Consider the following 13130-nt stretch of genomic DNA (forward strand, 5'->3'; position numbering starts at 1 on the left):
AGACCCATGCTTATACTGTATTACAATAAAAAGGTTCACCTACTAATATACTGGAAGGTGACCACTACATACATACAGACCTAGCTATCTGGCACTATGCATGTGAGATAATGGCAGTAGGACAGAGATACTCTGTCTGTTACAAGGATTCAGAAACACACACGCAAAGCTATAAGCACTGGAGGTAAACTATCAGAATATAGTAATACCTGCATAATAGTATCTTCTGGTCTCGATTTAGCAGCATGGACAGGGCATGTGACTGAGACTTTCTCTCTTTATTTCCCTCTCTCTCTCCATATCCTCCTTCTTGGGTTTCTGACCCAGAGATACAGAGACAGGAAGTGCTGTACACATATAATATCAATGAACACAGAGTCACTTGCAGACAGTAGAGGGCAGCAGATCTCTACAGAGCTAATAGCCCTGCATAAGGACATACATGGCTCAGTGCAGTCAGTTGTCAATAGACAAAGCAAGATTGTGGTGGGAGCTGCAGACATAGCATAATGGTGTGGTGGGTGTGGAAGAAAGTAGCTTTGAGCAAAAATGATCCAAAATACTTGTAACTTGTTATCAATCGTATCTATGCCTAAAAAGTCAAGATTTTGTAGCCAGAATCTGGCTATTTGCCTTATAGAAAAAATTCTAAATGGCAATGCCAATTGTCTATTTAATGTGAGGTCATTTAACATTATTATTTTGAGTAAAAACATATATTTTTCTTTCCATGAAAAAAACCCATATCCTGTGCATTTAACACAATATCACACAATCATAACAATATTTACATTAGTAACATACAACATATAAATCAATATATATTAACCACTTGACCACTGGGCACCTAAACCCCCTTCCTAACCAGACCAATTTTCAGCTTTCGGTGCTCTAACAATTTGAATGACAATAACTCAGTCATACAACATTGTGCCCATCTGAAATTTTTGTCCTTTTTTCCCCACAAATAGAGCTTTCTTTTGGTGGTATTTGATCACCTCTGGGTTTTTTATTTTTTGCGCTATAAAAGAAAAAACACTTAAAATTCTGTAAAAAAAAAAAAAAATCTTGTTTCTGTCATATTAGCAGGTATTGCGGAGTATGGGGGGTATTGCGGAGTATGGGGGGTATTGCAGAGTATGGGGGGTATTGCATAGTATGGGGGGTATTGCAGAGTATGGGTGTTATTGCAGAGTATTGGTGTTATTGCAGAGTATTGCGCAGGGAGGGATGGCTGGATCTGTGACTGCATTTGTCACAGATCCAGCCCACAGCAGCTGCTGCTGCTTCCGCTCTCCCCCCTCTCCTCTCACACTGTACCGATCGGTACAGAGAGGAGAGGGAGGAACCGGTGTCATCACATGACGCCGGTTTGTTTACAAGTGATCGATCCGTCATTTAACGGGGCGATCACGTGGTAAACGGCCGCTATCAGTGGCAATTTACCGCGATCTGTGATGCGCCGGGTCTTCTAGACCCGGCGCTCACAGATGATTCCGGGAGCGCGCCCCAGGGGGCGCGCAAGAGGAGGATTCTGGGAGGACGTCCCAGGGACGTCCTCCCAGAACAACTCGACCGCGCTGTAGACGTCTTTTGTATATAGCGTGGTGGGAAAGAGGTTAAGCAGCACTCTTAAATGGAATTTAAATACTATGGCATAAAAGTTCAAAATCATTCAAAGAAAAATGGTCAAAGAAATAGTCCCAAAGTTGATCCGTGATTAAGAAGAGAGGAAGATGTCTCCTGCCAAACAGAGCCAGTAATATCCTTTTTACCAACACCACCACTCGTGAGATAGGCAAGGAAAACTCTTACCAGACAGCGCTGGAAAATAAGCGTTGTATAATCACACTGATCACAGCATAGGGTAATTCAAATACTTGATATCCAATCCTCTTAAGCATCAACTGCTTGGATGTGATGGCTGCATTTGTTTTCTTTCTTCTATTTTCATCTGGTGATCCAGCCGGTAAGTTTGTTGTTTTTCAAAAGAAGAAGCTGTGCCTGTAACCATGGTAACACCACACCCCCTGGGGGTAAAAAGGATATTACTGGCTCTGTTTTGCAGGAGACATCTTCCTCTCTTCTTAATCACGGATCAACTTTGGGACTATATCTTTGACCATTTTTCTTTGAATGGTTTTTAAATTCCATTTAGGAGCGCTGCTTAATATATATATTGATTTATATGTTGTATGTTACAAATTTAAACCTGTCTTTGCATAGGATATAGTAGCAGCTCCATCTGTCATTAGCTATTTTCTGAGGGAGGTGTATTGTAGATCATCTACATATTCCTCTTTTTCTGTTTTTCATTTATTTATTTTTTCACCTTTTTATAGTTTTATTTTTATAAGCACTACCTGTCTTTTTAAGCGCTGAGTTTTCTAGGAAGGGCCGTTCAAATTAGTTTAAATATTTACATTAGGTTGGATTATTTTATATTTATAAATAATTTTTTTAAGAAACTCTATAGTTTCGATTTAATTATTAAAACACAGAATTGTATGTCCTCAGACCAGTCAGATTGCTAAACAACTAGGTGTGTATAGATTTATAGATATTTCAGGAAGGTTTATCAAATTATAGTATCTCACATTTTTGCAATTTTCTTTATTATATCTTTTCATGTGACAACACTGAAGAAATTGCACTTTGCTAAAACAAAGTAATGAGTGTACAGCTTGTATAGCAGTCTACATTTGCTTTCCCCTCAAATTAACTCAACATACAGCCATTAATGTCTAAACCGCTGGCAACAAAAATGAGTACACCCTTAAGTCAAAATTTCCAAATTGGGCCCAATAAGCCATTTTTCCTCCCCGGTGTCATGTGACTCGTTAATGTTACAAGGTCTCAGGTGTGAATTGGGAGCAGGTGTGCTAAATTTGGTGTTATCGCTCTCACTCTCCCATACTGGTCACTGGAAGTTCAACATGGCGCCTTATGGCAAAGAACTCTCTGAGGATCTGAAAAAAATAATTGTTGCTCTACATAAAGATGGCCTAGGCTATGAGAAGATTGCCAAGACCCTAAAACTGAGCTGAAGCATGGTGGCCAAGACCATACAGTGGTTTAACAGGATAGGTTCCACTCAGAACAGGCCTCGCCATGGCCGACCAAAGAAGTTGAGTGCACATGCTCAGCATCATATCCAGAGGTTGTCTTTGGGAAATAGACATATGAGTGCTGCTAGCATTGGCTGCAGAGGTTGAGGGGGTGGGGGTCAGCCTGTCAGTGCTCAGACCATACGCCACACACTGCATCAAATTGATTTGCATGGCTGTCGTACCAGAAGGAAGTCTCTTCTAAAGATGATGCACAATAAAGCCGGCATAAAGTTTGCTGAAGACAAGTAGACTGAGGACATGGATTACTGGAACCATGTCCTGTTGTCTGATGAGACCAAGATAAACTTAATTGATTCAGATGGTGTCAAGCATGTTTGGCGGCAACAGGGTGAGGAATACAAAGACAAGTGTGTCTTGCCTACAGTCAAGCATGGTGGTGGGAGTGTCATGGTCATGGTCTGGGGTTGCATGAGTGCTGCACAGTGGAGCTACAGTTCATTAAGGGAACCATGAAGGCCAACATGTACTGTGACATACTGAAGCTGAGCATGATCCCTTCCCTTTCGGAGACTAGGCTGCAGGGCATTATTCATATATGATAATGACCCCAAACACACCTCCAAGATGACCATTGCCTCACTAAAGAAGCTGAGGGTAAATGTGATGGACTGGCCACACATTTCTCCAGACCTAAATCCTATTGAGCATCTGTGGGACATCCTCAAATGGAAGATGGAAGAGCGCAAGGTCTCAAACATCCACCAACTTCATGATGTCATCATGGAGAAGTGGAAGAGGACTCTATTGGCAACCTGTGAAGCTCTGGTGAACTCCATGCCCAAGAAGGTTAAGGCAGTGCTGGGAAATAATGGTGGCCACACAAAATATTGACACTTTGGGCCCAATTTGGACATTTTCACTTAGGAGTGTACTTTTTTTTGTTGCCAGTGGTTTAGACAGAAATGTGAGGGGTGTACTCACTTTTTTGGAATACTGTACACGTTAGCACTTTAATTGGACACCTATTAAGGATATGTGCATGTTTCTAATTTAAATGTACTGTATTTGTTTTATATTGATATGTATCAATAAGAGCATTTGATAAACACATTAACCACTTCCATACCAGGTACTTACGCAGCTTCCCGCCCAAGCCAATTTTCAGCTTTCAGCACTGTCGCACTTTGAATGGCAATTGCGCGGTCATGCTACACTGTACCCAAACAAAATTGGCGTCCTTTTTTCCCCACAAATAGAGCTTTCTTTTGGTGGTATTTGATCACCTCTGCGATTTTTTTTTTTTGCGCAACAACTAAAAAAAGGCTGAAAATTTGGAAAAAAAAATACGTTTTTATTTTTTTCTGTTAATTTTTTTGTAAATAAGTTTTCTCTTTCAATTACGGGCACTGATATGGCGGCACTAATGGGCACCGATGAGATGGCACTGATGGACATCGATGAGGTAGTACTGACGGGCACAGATGAGGTGGCACTGATTGGCGGCGCTGGTATGCGACACTGATGGGCACACATAGGCGGCACTGATGGGCACACATAGGCGGCACTGATGGGCACACATAGGCGGCACTGATGGGCACACATAGGCGGCACTGATGGGCACACATAGGCAGCACTGATGGGCACACATAGGCGGCACTGATGGGCACACATAGGCGGCACAGATGGGCACTCATGGGCGGCACTGATGTATACTTATGGGTGGCACAGATGGGCACTGATAGGTGGGCACTGGGCATGGATGGGCACTGTGGGGTGGCGCTGATGGACACTGGGGTGGCGCTGATGGACACTGGGGTGGCGCTGATGGACACTGGGGTGGCAGCACTGATTGTTGCCAGTCAGTGCCCATTTGTGGGCACTGACTGGCATCTTTTTTCTTTATGCTTTTTTTTTTTTTTTTTTTTTAAACTTTTTTTTTTTTTCTTTTTTTTTTTTTTTTTTTTTTTTGCCCACCCTGGTGGTCCAGGGTGGGCATCCCTGGTGGTCCAGGGTGGCGATCCGAGGGGGGGCTGCGCTGATAACCAATCAGCGCGAACCCCCCCTGTCAGGAGAGCCGCCGATCGGCTATCCTCTACTCGCGTCTGTCAGACGCGAGGAGGAAGAGCCATCGGCGGCTCTTCCTGTTTACATCGTGATCAGCCGTGGTTGGACACGGCTGATCACGTGGTAAAGAGTCTCCGCCGGAGGCTCTTTACCGAGATCGGAGATGCAGGGTGTCAGACTGACACCCCGCATCACCGATCGCCGCGATGCGCGCCCCCACGGGCGCGCGCGGCATGAAATCCTGCAGGACGTTCTGGAACGTCCTGTCAGGATTTCATAACCACTTCCCGGACGTAAATCGGCCATAGGCCGGGCGGGAAGTGGTTAAATATATTTAGAATAATTATAAATAATCTACTAATTAGTTTAATTGTAATCAGCAATAACCTAGTAATGGCTAATATAATGTTAATGTATAGATACTTATTTGTTGATTAGGTTTTTGATTAGATGAATTCATTAGTGTTCTTAGGTTGATGTTAGATCATAATCACAGCTTATGTGTTATTTTATATATTCATGTATGTGGTTAGTTTATTTGATTACTGATTGCACTAATTATCAATTCTTCAGTTATGTTTGATTTATTGACTTAACTTATAAAATGTTGCTGTTTATTTTTTGTTAAAAAATGTATTACTGTATGGTCAATTTGTTAGATTAGGTGATATTGTATGGTTGAATGAACAATTTGATTATATTATTTAGCTTGTATATCTGAGTGTAGCTGTGAGTAAAATTTTCCCACAATCATACCTGCAGAGTAAACAATGACTGACTAAAATGCTTCTAAATCTGGAACATTTATTTTTATGTTGCAGTTTACGAATCCTTAAATGTGGTGATTGAATTTGTTTATTCAGGATTTTCTTTCTTTCTTTTCATCTGGTGATCTTGTCCTAGGGTACCACTACTCACTCAATGTACTATATTGAGAAACAGCAAGGTTGTTTTGAGATAGGAAGCATGCTAAGACTGCGTATCACCTCCATCTCTCCTCAATTCCATAACATAGGTTCACAGAGTTGAACTGGACAGGGTTGATAACACTGCTTGACATAACACTGTAGAGTGCACAGGAAATTATGAATTGCAGCTAGACATGTGCAGTTTGTTTTCGTTATGTGTTCGTTATTCAGAGATTCGGATATAGCCAAATACCTGAAACAGTACAAAGTTTACCAAATGCTCCGAATAACAAAATTAAATTAGTCTGAATTTCCAGAATTGAAGTTGAAATTTGAATCTAATTTTACATCAAATTCCATTCAAAGGCAAACTGTAAACATATTTCTGAAATCAAAGATTGTATCTTATTAGTACCATTTCAAAATAATGCTGTTTTTGTTAACCACTTAGTGTCCGCGCTATAGCCGAATGACGGCTACACCGTGGACCTGAATTGCCGGGAGGCCATCAATAGACGTCCTCCCCTTTCCTTGACCCGCGCGTTCCCCCTGCAGGGTGCGTGCGGCGTGCACTGTGATCACTGAGACTCGGGTGATCACAGATCTGAGTAAGGGGCCCTTCAGTGTCACCTCTCAGCGCCCACCAGTGCCACCTATTAATGCCCACTAGTGCCGCCTATCGGTGCCCACCAGTGCCACCTATCAGTGCCCATCAATGCAGCACATCAGTGTCCATCAGTGCAGACCATCAGTGCCCATTAGTGCAGTCTCATCAGCATAAATCAATTAAGGGCAAAAATGACCTGTTTGTAAAATTTTAAAACAAAATACAAAAAGGGTTTTGTATTTTTTTTTTAAATGGTCTTTTTTTTTTTTTTTTTACAAAAAATAAAAACTGCAGAGGTGATCAAATACCACCAAAAGAAAATGCTATTTGTGGAGAAAAAATGCAAAAAATGTCATTTGGGTACAGTGTTGTATGACCGTGCAATTGTCATTCAAATAGTGAGAGCGCTAAAAGCTGAAAACTGGTGATTTCAAGAGTCATTGTAAAAATGTGATGAAGATTTTTGTTCTGTTTGTTCACTTTGCCACATTTAAATCAAAAAACAATATAACATTTTTGATGTGACCGATTCAAAATTTATTGTTTAGAATCAAAAAGAATCAGTAAATTCGAAGAAAATTTGAAAGACAAAAAACGAATTCTTAATACGAATCCCAAATACGAATCCTAAATACAAATTGAACGAATCAACCAAATTTAACAAAACAAAATGACTAGATAAATGCACATGTCTAATTGCAGAAGTTACTTTTTATTTGTACTCTTGATAGATTACAAAAGCACTTTCAATGTAATTGTATATTTTACAGAACAAAAGGGGCAAATAAGGAAAATTCATTGTTAAGCCCTGTACACACGATCGGTTTGTCTGTGTGGGCCCCATAGTTTTTTTTTTTCCATCGGTCAAAAAAAATAGAACCTGTTTTAAATTTTTCCTATGGTTAAAAAAACGATAGAAAAAAAAAACGAAGTGTTTTACGTCACCGCGTTGGACACGATCGGATTTTTGACCGATGGTGTGTAGGCAAGACTGATTAAAAGTCAGCTTCATCGGATATCTGATGACAAAATCCATTGGATTAGATTCCATCAGATATCCGATCGTGTGTACAGGGCTTTAGGGTTTACACACATTATAAAGTATGAGCATAGCCAAAACTTTTAGTTTTAGATATACAGTTCAGGAATATCTAATGCTCAGTTTTAGATATACTCCTTCAGGTTTTATTATGGTTTTTCTCCCCATTGAGAAGATTCACCCTCTTTATTTATTTAGCTTACCACTGACATTTTACTGATCTCACCAGAACAAAAGGCGAGATTAAATCTTCAACTGGTGACAATGGTTACACCAGTTTTTATGACCACTGTTGTCAGGGAAATTAGGCTGTACGCTATATGCACACCATATCTCCTGTGCTAATAAGCACATATTTAGTCTAATGTTATAATGCATCTTACCTAGCACTCTATTTCCGTTATATCCCCAAGTAAACAGACATCATCATCATAGCTTAAGTTCTCATCTCCATCAGCATGACTGCCCCCAGTGAGGCCCCATACACACGATCGGTTAAACCAATGAGAACGGTCTGATGGACCGTTTTCATCGGTCCAAACCGATCGTGTGTGGGCCCCATCGTTTTTTTATCCATAGGTTGAAAAAAGCAATCTTGTTTTAAATGTAACCGCATGCTCAGAATCAAGTCGACGCATGCTTGGAAGCATTGAACTTCGTTTTTTTTCAGCACGTCGTTGTGTTTTACGTCACCGCGTTCTGACACAATAGTTTTTTTAACCGATGGTGTGTAGGCACGACTGACCATCAGTCAGCTCCATCAGACCGTTTTCATCGGATGGACCGATCGTGTGTACAGGGCTTTAGTGTACATGGAGCCTTAGAAGAAAATTCCCCTTAACTTTGCAGTGATTTCCTCTTCTTTCCTGATCAGTTTCCAGAACAAGAAATGTAGGGAAATCCCCACAATGTGACACATACAGACAAAAATTAGGCAGGTCTATTCAGGTATTTTCTTATCTAGCCACATAAATTAAATTTCAGTAAAAAATGTCAGTACTGTATATCAGTATTTGTTTTTGATCAGGCAAGCACTAGTTTTACAAAATTTTGAGATGCCTATTGAGGTTTTGATGTTGATATGTATTCTTTTTTTTATTTCCAATCAATATTTGCCAAAATGTTCAACTTTTTTGTCTTTTGTGTCCACAAAATATTATTAATTATTCATATGCAACATATATGTAATGAAACTTTAGACAAGCTGCAAGTTTTTGAAGTAGTAATATTGGTCAGTGATTTTTATTATATTATTTTCATGTACACAAATGCAACAGTTGCCTGATCCTCGCCTCTATGTAGGCAGCTCAGTCCTATATAGAGGACAGCAACAGTATTGATTTGCTTTTGTTTGTTCGCTCTTTTCCAGTTTATAGAATGATGGAAACCATTTCCAGTCTTATGATCTTCAATAACTCTTCTTTTAAGAACCTCTGAAATTGTGTTTGATTGAGCAATGTGCACTTTACAAGATTTATGTTTTAAAGAGCAGATTACTAAAATTGTGTTTTTTTTTTTTTTTTTTTTTTATAAATCACTGGAAAACTAACACCTGAATTGATTGGGACATCTTCACCTTTCTTTAGTGTCATTATATTAAAGGGAAATACAGTACATTGCCATCTACACAGTTGATTGCAAGGATATTTAAATATAATTTTCTCTTTATATTGTACTATACCTGAAGCTCAGATCACAGCTTTGCAAGAGCTTTGCAGGATAAACCTGCAGGGGTACAATTGGTTTTCTAGAGAACATGCATGCACAAATGTTTGCTTTAGGTGTACACTGGCCAAAGCAATTATTAAGGGCTTACATTTTTTTATTTTTATTTTAAGGCATTTATTGTAGCTTATATTTAAACTACAAGCAATGTTGTATATTAAGTGATGACTAAAAAACGAACTTAAAGTGATACTAAACACATGACACTGAATTTACCATATAAGGTCGCCCACAGCATACAAAGCATGGTAGTGCATTTATTTTAGCAAAGTTAAACCGCTAAATACCTTTTCTCAGTAGAGGTATACAAGGGTAATGTGACTGGGTCTGTTTCCAACCGAGTGTTATGCCGAGTGTACACATGACCGTTTTTCGGATTCAAAAAAATTATGTTTTTTTTTTTTATGTCATTTTTTTTATGTCCTTAACCACTTCCATACAGGGCACTTATACACCTTCCCGCCCAGACCAATTTTTAGCTTTCAGCACTGTTGCACTTTGAATGACAATTGCGCGGTCATACAACACTGTACCCAAACTAAATTTTTATCATTTTATTCCTACAAATAGAGCTTTCTTTTGGTGGTATTTGATCACCTCTGGGATATTTATTTTCTGCAAAAAAAATGACCGAAAATTTCTGTTTCTGTTTCTGTTATAAAACATTGTAAATAAGTAAGTTTTCTCCTTCACTGATGGGCACTGATAAGGTGGCACTGATGGGCACCGATGAGGTGGCACTGATGTGGTGGCATTGATGGACACTAATATGCGGCACTGATGGGCGGCACAGATGGGCACTGATAGGCGGCACAGATAGGCGGCATGGATGGGCTTGGATAGGCGGCACGGATGGGCACAGGTAGGTGGCACAGATGAGCGGCACGGATGGGCACGGATAGGCGGCATGGATGGGCACGGATAGGCGGCACGGATGGGCACTGATAGGCAGCATGGATGGGCACTGATAGGTGGCACGGATGGGCATAGATGGGCACTATTGTATGTGTTGTACTAATGGATGCCAAACAATGCCTGACAATCAGTGATGCCCATTGTGGGCACTGATTGGCATCCATTGCGGCACTGATTGGCATCCATTTTTTGTGTCCTTCTCATCCCTGGTGGTCTAGGGTGGCATACCTTTTTTTTTTTATCCCTGGTGGTCCAGTGGGCATCCCTGGTGGTCCAGTGGGCATCCTCGGGGGGGGGGGGGCTGTGCTGATAATCGGCACAAACCCCCCCCTGTCACAGGAGCAGCCGATCGGCTCTCCTCTACTCGCGTCTGACAGACGCGAGTGAGGAAAAGCCGATTACCGGCTTTTCCTGTTTACATCGTGATCAGCCGTGATTTTATACGGCTGATCACGTGGTAAAGAGTCTCTGTGAGATCGGTGTTGCGGGGTGTCAGAGAGTGACACCCTGCAACAATGATCGCCGCAACGAGCGCCCCCAGGGGGCGCACAGCGGCTCAAAATCCTGAGGACGTCATATGACGTCCAGTCAGGATTCTACAACCACTTTGCTCATGTCAATATGTCATTGGCGGGCGGCAAGTGGTTAAAAACTATCGTGTGTGAGCATTTTTCGGGTTCTAAAAAATGGGCAGATTTTTTTTCGAACATGCTCTATTTTTCCACTACGTTTTTAACGCTGTCGTTTTTAAGGTTGTAAAAAATGGTCGTTGTGGGCTTTAACGACATGAAAAATCCACGCATGCTCAGAAGCAAGTTATGAGATGGGAGCGCTTGTTATGGTAAAACTACCGTTCGTAATGGAGTAAGCACATTCATCACGCTGTAACAGACAGAAAAGCGCAAATCGTCTTTTACTAACATAAAATCAGCTAAAGCAGCCCAAAGGGTGGCGCCATCCGAATGGAACTTCCCCTTCATAGTGCCGTCGTACCGTGCTTTTCTAGAGCATTTTTTTTCCACGATCGTGTGTAGGCAAGGCCGTTTTAATGATTGGGTTGAAAAAAACGTCGTTTTTTTTCTAGCCCCTTAAAAACGTATTTTTTTTAGAACTCGAAAAACGATTGTGTGTACGTGGCATTAGTTCAGCTTCTAAGAGGAGTTTTCATTCTCCCCTGCCTTTCCTCTGTATGTCAGCAGAGGCAAGCAGAGCCATGGCCCCCTGTCTGGACAGCACTGATTGGTGCTGTGCCGATCATATGTAACCTCTAGCAATACACACAGACTTGCCACTTCTGCGTTATACTACCGACAGATGGATTGGGGACAGTAAAAGAAAGGGAGGATCAGAGAATGGCTGGATCAACCAGCCTTTTGTACACAATGCAGAGGATTAAGCCCTTAGGTACCACAGTGAGTGAAACAAGGATGCTTTACTGCATATGCAGACTGAGTTTAGTTAATTAGGTAGGTTAATTCGATCCTGTCCAAATTGGCCCTATATATGTGTGTATTGGAACAGGAAAAGGGTAAGTGGTGCTGCTGTAGCGATCAAGGGGCCAGGTGGAGGAAATACGGGTTCCAAAAGCCAAGTGTGTGTGTGTCTGGTAACCTATATTAGGGCTAGTTCCAATATAAAATGGACACCCTGTGGGCACACACTGAAATTAAAATAAAAATAAAAATAGGGTGTGTTGAGGTTACCCTTATAATAGTGAGAAATGTGCCACAAATGTGACTGAGCCTGGACCACCAACCGTCCTTGGTGTTCTAGGTACTATAAATAGGCAAAAGAAAAAATAATAAAGTGAATTGGTGTTCTAATAGAAATGGTCAGGAACCTGTGCAGGCCAGCAAATTGCTGGATGTGATAATATCCATCTGTATTAAGTGCTGATGAAGCAAAGGTGTGATACAAAACCTGATGTGCATAAAAGTATAGGCTCACCTATCCTAAACGACTGATAAAGCATAAATAATGTAAAATTGCCAAAAAATTCAAAAATCCTCAATCCCTATAGAAAAAGTCCATATACGTGGGAAAGAAATTACACAACAATTCTAGAGACAATTGAACTACAGATCCCATTACCCCATGGTGATCTGGTGATTGAACAGCCAGAGATGAAAGGGTTATGCTGCCAAAGTTCACAGATGCAATCACTCATACGTCTTTAGCAAAAGTAGTGAAGTGGTGTGACTTAGTGCCGATCATTCACGATCCAGTGATAGAGTGACTGTTGTGCTCCCCTCATAGGTCCCCACTCACCAGATGTAGCTGCCCCGGATGGGGTAAAAGGCAATTGGTGGTGGTGCCTTGCGTCCTACCGGTGAACAATACCTTCAAATAGATTCCAGCCGGTATCTGCCCTCCATGCGGCTCCTTAGTGCCCATTCACACCTGAGCGTTTTGTCGTCAGAAGCGCGACGCCCCAAAACGCTAGAGGGGAAAAAATACATTATTCTCTATGGAGATGGTTCACATCTCCACTACAAAACGCCTGACGCCGAGCGCCTGAAGCCCAAACAAGTTCTGTACCCTTTTTTGTCGCTCGAATTGAGCATATTTGGGCATTTTACATTGGTGACCCTAGACCTGTACAAAATCTTGTTAAAAAACGCAGCGTTTTGTCGCAGAAAATCGCAGTAAATCGCGCTAAAAAAGCTGCGTTTTGACACGGCAAATCGCGTTAAAAACGCCGCAAAACGCTACGCTCAGGTGTGAATGCAGCCTTAGAGGTTAAAAGATCTGACGGCGGATTTGCGGTATGTCCTTTTGGATGAAAAAAATGTGTGTATGAC

Source organism: Rana temporaria, chromosome 1, assembly GCF_905171775.1.
Source record: "Rana temporaria chromosome 1, aRanTem1.1, whole genome shotgun sequence".
NCBI classification, from domain to species: Eukaryota; Metazoa; Chordata; class Amphibia; order Anura; family Ranidae; genus Rana; species Rana temporaria.